The sequence below is a fragment of the Cryptomeria japonica genome, unplaced genomic scaffold (genome assembly GCF_030272615.1).
Source record: "Cryptomeria japonica unplaced genomic scaffold, Sugi_1.0 HiC_scaffold_281, whole genome shotgun sequence".
NCBI lineage: Eukaryota > Viridiplantae > Streptophyta > Pinopsida > Cupressales > Cupressaceae > Cryptomeria > Cryptomeria japonica.
In genome coordinates this window covers 97,929-108,476 of record NW_026729103.1, presented here as the reverse complement: position 1 = coordinate 108,476, position 10,548 = coordinate 97,929, and positions in this window count along the sequence as shown.

Below are 10,548 nucleotides of genomic sequence, written 5' to 3'. Positions count from 1 at the left end.
TAGTAATATTAGGTTCATAAAATTAAAATGTAATAAATCTTTCATATATTATAAAATAAAAAATATAGTAATTATGAACACACATATATCAAATGTTGTTTGTATTCTTGGAGTCATTTATGTTTTTGAAGATTCACATGTTTGTTTTATTTTAGAGTCAAGTAAGACATCAAATGAATAAAGAATAACAAGATATCATTGGAGGTTGGCGAAAATGGAGGAAGGAGATTTGTTATCATGTCGAGCTTACTTCTCACTCAGTGGTGATCCATGCATGAGAAGCACATCCTTTTCTCATTTGTGTCCCAAAAGAAAAGTGGGGATTGCATTATTTTTATCCTTTCAAGGACCAAGGGGTTTAGATTTTCTTGTGGGTTCACTTGGCATATTCACATTTGGTTGGTGTTTTGTACATTGGAGAAGGTATTGTTTCCACAAAATTGGAGGAGGGATTCGACATAATTGAAGGAGATGTAGACTCTTAAAGGAGAGTTGTTTTATCATTGGTAGCACTAGAGGAGACATTAGACACACTTGGAAGAGATGCGAACTTTTGGAGGAAAGGTGACTCATTGTGCAAGAAGGTTGGAAACACTTAATATTCTCTCATGTTGTGCAAATGGTTGCAAGTTCTACAATAAAAAAGATTTCAATCAATGAGATTAGTTTGGTATTTTTTGGGTGAGCAAGGAGGATAGGTTAAGGTGCTTGGTCAAAGTCTCCAGAAGGGTTGTTGTGATCAACCCATAGAATGTTTTATCCTTTGTTTAGATTAATGTGAGGGGGAGGGGGGGGGGGGGAGATGCTGGAGAATATAACGTATTCTTGGTTGGCTTAAATAATTAATAAAATTAGGTTGGTTAGTTTTTGAGAATTTAGTGATGATCTTTTTGGTGGATTATATGATTGTATGCGAGTTAGTGGTGATTGAGAATCCATTTTGGCACAGTTTCACATGCACATTATTGATCCGGTAGCTAATTGAGACAGTGAACATAACAAAACATAGCAGAATAGTAGAGGTGATTCAGTTAGTATATTTGACACTCAACTGGAACTCATACAAGCATTGTAGATGCTATTTTGGAGTTTATTTTTCTATAATTTATCATTGTAATTAATCAGTAAGGCAGTGAGCCTTTCAGGGTTGTAGCCCTTATTTTATTTGAGTAGTGAGCTCTAGGCAGTGCGCCTGAATGCTTGTGCATTCCCCATATTGTAATATTGTTTTGCTACTGGCCATAGTGGAATAATATTGTGGGTTCAAATCCCACCATGGTTTTTCACATTTGGGTTTCCATGTAAAAATCCGGTGTTATGATTTTGTGGTTGATTGTTTTATGTTTCTGCATTTCAGTTTCAAGTGTATGCTTCTGGTGGTTTAAAGTTAAGTTTAAAAACAAGATAACGGGTAGATCACTGATTCACCCCTCTCTTAGTGGTACCTGATTCCAAAAATTGGTATCAGATCTTGGTTCCTCTAAGGAAGCTTAATTGCTTGAGGAAGGTCTGGGAGATTGACTCAATGGATTTTGGTTTTTCAGAGACAACTTAGTGTGGCACTTGAGGATCTTGAAGCAACAAGAAATGAGATCAGTTCCTTGAAAATAAACTTGAATGTTGCTGATGGTTTCATTAACGACTTGAAGGATCAAGTGAGAATATCAAGAGACAAAAGAAAAGAATTGATGGAAAAGATGAAGGAGAAGGAAGATCAAATCATGGAAAATCAAGGTAAAGCTAATGAATATGAAAAAATTGAGATTGAGAATGCTGCCTTGAAGAATGAGATGCAATCCATTGTGATGAGGCTAACTAAGGAGATTGGGGATCGAAAGAAGATTGAAGAAAATATGGCACAATCATTGAAGTAAAGAGCTGATGAATGCTTCAGGCTTACCTATGAGAATGATGAGTTGAAGCTTGAGCTGACACAGTCAAGGAATAATGGTCAAGAACTTGAAAGATAGATTGCTACCTTAAGGGATGAACTTGCTACTGCCAATGATTACAAAGAAAAATTCAAAGCTAGCTCAAGAAGGCTTGATGGGATGCTATAATGTTAGAGACATGGGAAGGACATGCGAGGACTTGGATTTGAGAAAGGTGAATCCTCTAGATTTGGACAAAGCAATGCAAAACCCGATCAAAAGAAGAGAAAGAATCCTCTGGTAAGACAACCTAATGCTCATAAATTTAATGGTAGATGCTTTACTTGCAATAAATTTGGTCATATGAAGAATCAATGCAGAAATAGGACGAATAATGGAATGAACAACATGGACAATGTTCCTACCTTTACCGGTCAGTGTTTCATATGGAATAATTTTGGTGACACGTCAAATATGTGTAGAGCAGTAATGAATAACTTCTAAAACAAGAGGTGCTATGCCTGTGGGATGTTTGGACATATCTCTAACCAGTGAAAGATGAGATCAAATCAGATGAACTTCAAACCTATGCAGAGAATTTCTTTTTGCCGTGCATGCAACAAAAATGGTCACATTGAAAAGTACCGTAGAAACAAGAACAATGCTTTGATAGAAAAAAAAATCAGTTGAGAAGGGAAAGGCAGAGGTAGAAGAGATAAGAGACAAACATGAGAAGATGTGGGTCAGAAAAGGTGAATCTAAAGATGACAATGGATCTGCACTCGAATCCGGTGCAAGATCTTCATCCAGTAACTAGGGATTTATGCCTTAGGGAGAACTTTTCATGCAGATTCTAAGAACCCCCTCTTCGGTGAACTGTAATTGATTCTAGAAGGTTGTAGAAGGCTTAAATTAAATATGTAGATGCTATTTGGAAGTTTCAGTGAATATTTGATGCTCTGGTAAGCGATTTCATGAAAATCAAGATAACTGGTTGCAACATTTATTGCAATGAAGAATTAGGTCTACAAAGGTTAAAAAGGCATTTTAAGGCTTCATTCGTCACAATGAGATCAAGCGAATAGTGCACAAAAGCAGAGCAAAGTGACTTGGCGATTTCAATAATGATTACAATGATTCTAAAGTGAATCCCAGTGCTTGTTTGCGAATCAAGGTATTTATCTGTGACAAACTATCAGTTTTTGCAAACCCTAAGTTTGAAATGGCTTTAGCTTTTGGTATTGATACCCCATTTGTTGTCAAGATTAAGGATAGGGCCATACCAGTTTTCAAGAAACACCCTTTCAAGTCTATTGAAGACGATCCAGAAGGTGCATTTTCTTCGGCACCCTACGATGTCCTTCACAATGAAGACATTAGGGAATACATCCATTGTGATCTCAAGGAGCTTGGTAATGTGGACATGTTGAACCTTTATAACAAACACTTGATGAATAATTTGGGAAACCTCAAACCAGAATATAAGGTTCTTCAGGATAAGGGTTTTTCACAGTTCATCCATTTTTCATTGTTCGACGAAGCAGAGTGGATCCGGTTTATTCTTAGTCAAGTCCATGATGAGTTCATGTGGCTTGATAGGCCCTACAAGATCACCAAACAGAAAATTTGAGTTGTGACATGCCACAATGAAATTGGTGAAGTACTTGGCTCGAGGAAAGTGTCGAATAACACAGTGATAGCCACTACTGGTTCCAAATTTGACAACAAAGCAATGAACATAAACAACATCTTGGAGCATGATGTGAAGTTTGCATCAATGGTGGTCGAATACAAAGTTTACCAATCCAACAGAAAAAACTCCGTCTCCGAAATTGCCATATACTCTACATATCAGATGTTGAAGAATGACATGAGGTATGATCTATGTACAATCCTTCTAAATGAGTTGTTGAGTAATTTGAAGAAGATAAAGCAAGATAAGAAGCACACTTTGAAGTATAAAATTATTCTTATTTTCTTGGCCTTATATTTATTGAATGAGATACTCGGTATGAAAGGAAAGGTCCAATAGGGCTATGATAGACCGGTGGCAATGCAAATCATAGAGGGATTGTGGGGAATAGGAGATGATACAATGAGAATATCTATGCTTTGGGGTTAATCTTTCCAAGTTGCAATGAAAAAGAGAGAAAGAATCCCTAATGAGATTGTAGAGAAGTATGAGAAAACTATTTTCTTCATGGTTGATAAAGATCAATGTCAATTGGAAGTCGTGGAGCCTAGGACAGTGTGGATCATGCCCATGGGGTATAAAGTTGACTCTATCATACTTGAGGCATATTCTCAACACCTTTTAAGCCAACCAGTTGATCCTAAAGAAGGAAGATTTGGAACATTCAAGGAGAAAGACCTTGAATTGCACAAACAATTCACTACACCTGTTAGGAAAAGGAAAGTTGAAAATATGGCCGAGGAAGTGGCAGTGCAAATGGGTTTCACCCGAGAGGAGGTAAAGAAGGAGAGATAAAAAAAATGCATAGATCGAGGCCAAAGAGGAAACCAAGAAGCTTAAGGCAGACACGATTCCCTCCAAATCTCAACCAAAGGAGACCAAGTCTGCCCCTGCTTTGGTGGCATCAACTTTAGGACAAAGCCCATCCAAAAAGGGAGTGTTAAAGAAAAATGAGAAGCCCAAATGAACTTATGTTTCTATATCTCTGTTGGGCCTTGAAACTGAGTTAGAGGAGGCAACAGGCAAGGCTAAGAAGAAAGGTGAATTTGTTAAAGTGGTGAGGAAGCCGAAGACCGGTGGAGCCAAGCAAAGGAAGAAAACTAAATCTGAACCTACCCCTACCAGAAGACCCAAGAGAGGAAGATAGGTTAAAACTCAACTTGACAAAGACCTCGAATCTGACAATTTGCAAGGTAAATACACAATTGTTCCTCCATTGTCAATACACCAACTAATATATGAAATAATTGCTGATGGGAACTTGAAGAATCTTAGAGCTTATTATGAACATCTAGATGAGGGAGATCAGAGAAAGGTTGAAGAATCTATAGTTTTATACTTGCATAACTTTAGAAAAACATTGATTGAATTAGGGTGTAGTAACCCTAAGGATTTGTATAACATTATTGATGCAAGGAGGCTAATAGCTAGCAAGATTGACAGAGAAATGAAAGAAAGAGAGCTAATAAAAGTTTGCACCTGTATCACCCATGATGAAGTCAAAAGACTTATTGAGGAATCCAATAAGAAAGAGCTCAGAAGAAAAAATAGGGTAAACAAGTTAATGACTGGGAGAGTGGAAGAGGCAAGAAAGGAGACAAAAGACATATGGAGAAAAATAATTGTAAATGATCCTTCGTACAAAGATGCATTTAAGTCTTCTCAACCGGAAGAAAAGAAAGGTGTTTTTGGTTATCAGAAGGGTGAAACTCAGACTGGGGGACATTCGAAAGATCAAGGCAACAAAAATCTTGATGTTGAGTTCGGTGATAATCCTTCGGTAATAGACAGTTCAAAAACCCCCGAAATTCAAAAGGATGATACTGCACCAAGTGGTAACACCAGTACACAAGATAAAGGGGATGGATAAGGTAAAAAGGAAGCTGAGGGTGTAAAGGTAAAGGCTACAAAGGTAAAAAAGGGCAAAGGAGTCGTTGATCCGACAATTGATACTCCTGCAGTTGTAAAGACCCAACCTCAAATCTCCATTAATCTAGATGGTCCACTGAACCTTGGACATATGTCCCATGCTGAGAAGCTAATGTTCATAGCTACTATTCAAGCCCAGGATAGCCAATATTTTGTAAAGTCTGAATCAAAAGATAAAAAACTCATTTTGATGTTGGCTAATCTTTTGCAGAAGGTCGCTCCAAATGTACAATTAGATTATAATGCTAGCCCCTTCGGTAAATTATTTCAATTGATGAATAGTGTAAATAATAGTTTTGTTTCTTTAGAGAAGTCTGATACTAAGTGAGTTTTGGATAGATTTAAGGATGTAAGGATGCAGACATTCCGGAAGTTGATTGAGGATGATAGGGTGAGATTGAATAAAGGTCTGTAGGTTATTTTAGATACCCTGATAGAAGGTGGTAAAATGTATAAGTCTTGTCTAATTTTGCCTAAATTCACTGTAGATATAGACAAGCAAATAAGTGTTTTCCAGGTCAAACTTTCTAGTATTTCACAATCTTTTGATCCCAATGTAGCTCCAACTAGCAATGTTGAAGGATATATTTTGGCTCTAAATGATAAGATCTCAAGTCTTAATGATCAGATCTCTAGGATAGTGTTGGTGAACTTCAGAACTTGATTGCCCCTCGGTTGGACACCATGCTAAGCATTAAAGTAGACTGCATTAAGGCAATGGCTCAACCTGTGCCATCCGATCTTAGGGAAGTAGAGATTCATGTCACTATATTTAGTGCATTTATTACAGTTTTGGATAACTTGAAGAATGGGTGGGACACTCACCTAGGATCTTTGAAGACCATTTTTGCTGACATCTTCAAGTATTTGTAAATTATCTAGCAAGTATCTTTGTATATAAATTTTGGACAACATCCCATCTTTGGCATTGCTGTCAAAGGGGGAGAGAAAAGGTGAAAAATGTACCATATAGAAGAGTGCTATTTCAAGCTTCAGAATTCTTTGTCTAAGGGGGATCCTTAGAAATTCTTTTGATCCAGTGTACAGTGCTCAACACAACCATTTTTTCACAAGTATTGCCATCAATGCCATAGGGGGAGATTGTTGCCAATTGAGACTCATTCGGTGACTTCTGATGGTTGATTATTGGTTTAGGGTTGTCATTGATGGAAACTCTTCATGGAGATTCGATCTGGTAGCCATAATTCTTCTTAACTGGAAGCAGGTGTTAATCGGTATTTTAGGATAAATAGAGCAGTTTTGGTTTGGAAGCTTTCCGGTGATTACGGTGCTATGAATTTTGTATGGATTGATTGAGATGACATAATAACATCATTTTATTGTTGTTTTGGTGATCCACATTATCCTTTGTGATCTAGTTAAGCTGACATGTGACTACACGTTACACTAGTAGGCCGACATGGTAAATGATCTATTTTGTGATTGAGGATATATAAGACCAATGTAGATGATATTTTTGGTGGATGATATGATTGTATGCGAGATAGTGGTGATTGAGAATCCATTTTGGCACAGTTTCACGTGCACATTCTTGATCCAGTAGCTAATTGAGATAGTGAACAAGGCATAACATAGTAGAACAACATAGGTGATTCAATCAATATATTTGACACTCAACCAGAACTCATCCAAGCATTGCAGATTCTATTTTGGAGTTCATTTTTCTATAATTAATAATTATAATTAATTAGTAAGGCAGTGAGCCTTCCGAGGTTGTAGCCCTTATTGAATTTGAGCAGTGAGCTCTCAGCAATGTGCTTGAATGCTTGTGCATTCCCTATATCATAATTTTTTTTTGCTACTGGCGATATTGGAATACTGTTGTGGGTTCAAATCCCACCGTGGTTTTTCCCATTCAAGGGTTTCCACATAAAATTCTGGTGTTATGATTTTGTGGTTGATTGTTTTATGTTTCTGTATTTCAATTTCAAGTGTATGCTTCTGGTGGTTTAAAGTTAAGTTTGAAAACAAGATAACCGGTAGATCACTGATTCACCCCCCTCTCAGTGATACCTGATTCCAACAGTTCCAACCTCTGAATTTGTATAACCCATGTCACCTTTTAATGGTACATATTCTGGGAGTAGTGAGGAGATCAAGATGAACCTCTGAATTTGATCCTAGAGGACTCACTCTCTTGTTCCCCACGACAGTAACTCAACTCAATGAAGCTGTGGAAAGATTAAAAAGCCTAAATAATTATAGAGATGAAGAAGACCAAGAGGTGGGTGGAGGCTCAAGTGAACCACATGAATTATAATCAATGATCGAGAAGATAGGGAATCTTAATGTTAAGGTTGAGACATTGGAAACTCCACAAAATTGCCTAGGTTGTGAAATAAATAGGGAATGGATCAAATGACTAGAGGGTGGTATTGAGAACCTAATAAAAATCAGTAGAGGCCTAATGCATAAGTGTGTGATGGAGGTCATGACTGTGGTAAAGAAAATTGATAAGAAAAAGAAAAGGAAAGCTCTTGCAAAGACGAAAGATGTAGGAACTAAGGGAAAGATGAGCAACAACTTACTCCCTTGGGAGGAGGAGTAGAATGAAATGCTGGTTAGTTGGGGCTATATCTCATAATGCCCCTTTCTATTTTATTTTTTCCATCTCTCTTATTAGTTGTTTTTAGTATGATGTTTCAGAGTTTATATGTTTAAACTTATGTTATGTAAACTCTTTTAAACTCTGTGATGATCTTGGTGGGCTTGATCTCCAAGCCTTGGTTCTATTTTGTTATGGATGGTTTTTGATTTATATGTGTATTAGGTTGGGGCCCTTCCCCACTTAACTTAATTAAAAACATCCATTTCTAATGGATCTTACTAAAATAGATCAGGAAACCTTTCATGCACAATACCATCAATCATCATCTTTCATATGTACAAAATTGAACAATATATAAAGTAAGATATAAAATTTGAAAAATGTATTAACATTTGCACATATGTAATCTATATAAGATGTTTTCAAGGTAAGACATAACATTTTCACAATACCATCAATCATCACCTTTCACATGTACAAAATTGAACAATATATAAAGTAAGACACAACATTTGAAAAATATATTAAAATTTTCACATATATGTAATCTACATAACATGTTTTCAAGGTAAGACATAACATTTTCAAGGTAAGACATAATATAAGATATAAAATTCAAAATATATTGAACATTAAATCACTTGGTAAAACATAACAAATTCAAAATATATGAATAGGTAAGTCATGATTGATAATCTATATATAGTTCAAATAAATCATCTCTAGAAATATATATGTATATATAAGCACAATCATAGCTCAAACTTATATGTACATATAGAAGTTGAAGAAAAATACTTAATAGGGGATCCATCTCTTCTCACATCTTTGCATTCTTATCAGTTTTCATCATATTCTTATTTAAGATCATCCCAATGCTAACTACATTCTTCATAAATTATAATGCAAACATAAATCAATTTAGCCTTGAGAGGAATTGAGCATTGTACTTACAAGGTTTGGTAATTGCAGTTGAAGAAGTAGAAGTGCAGGCACTTTGAAAGATGTCACTAAAAAATGCACAACAAGAGATATTTGTGAAATATCAGAGTGATGACATGGAAGAAAAATGTATGACAATTTATATAAGAAATATTTTGGTGTAGGGGAGGAAATATACATCTTTATTGAAAGTGATCCTTACTTTAGATATAGGGAAGAGTGTAATCCTTCAAAATGGTAGAAATGACATATATAAACTACTAGAGAGAGGAACTAGTAGTTTTTAGGGCTAAATTTGCAAGCATGTAGCAATTGCATGGAATATTGTAGGAACTCTATTTTTTTATAAATGTGAATTTTCTAATTATTATCTATCTGCAACTATGGTTTGGAGGTGTGACTCATCACACGAATTTCCACATCAACACATCTAGTGATAAGTGTGAAAAAATTGAGTTTTTCAAGGTTTGGGTAAAACTTAATCATGGTATTAGTAGTGTTGAAAAAAATCATTTATTGTTAACGCAATATCATATTTTTATTTATAATATATCTTATATGCAACCTAAATAATCTCAATACCTTCTGGTAACCATAAATCTTTGTTATCTCTAACTTTTATATCCAACACAAATATAACAATAGTTGAACACAAAAGAGCTATTTGTTTTTGATTAAGATAAACAAGTTTTGAGGGGACCAAAAACCCTGTACAACAAGTTTTGAAGGGACTTGAAATCCTCAGATTTTTCACGGATCTGAAACCATCAAGGGATCGCTGCAAAAAGATACATCAAAGACATAAAGTAGCCCATCCACAATCAAAAATCTAGTGGCAAAAGCAGCTGCAAAAAACATAGCAGCCACCACCAAACAACTGCCAACCAGATAACAAAAGTAAACCAATACAAACCATGTTGACAGAAACAACAGGTCTAAAACTTGTCTAAAACATCAAACTATAGATATGAAAAACAAAAAATGAGGATTTAACAGGCACCCTCAGCCACCAAGCAAGGTTTTCCCAAGCTCCCTTAACCTGTAATAAAGTCTTTAGATCACCAACAACAAAACCTGATCTTAACCAAAAACACACACTGGCCGAACTGGGCCATTGAAAACGGCTAGCATCCAACCGACCCCTGGAGAAAACCAAGATACAAGGGCTTTTCCTAGCTCCCTCAACTATGAAAGTGGGTTTTACAAGGATCCCACAACAAGACAAAGCCTAGATCACAACAATACATCTTGAAGGAACAATCTGGGATTTCGGGTTTTGAAAAGGCACCAGAAACCTACTACATAAGAAGCCAAGAGGGTTTTTATAGGCTCCCTCAACCCACAAAACCAACAGTACAAACAAAAGCAACCGAAATGATCCCTCACCCCAACTCTCCACCTCAATAGAGACAGGTCCAGCTCAATAAGATAAGGAGGAAAGCATGTACCGAGAAACCAGATAATCCTTTCAAAACCACAAGTAGCACCAGTCGGAACACTCCCTCACACCTAGTCTCCACCTCGATAAGAGACATGGACAACTC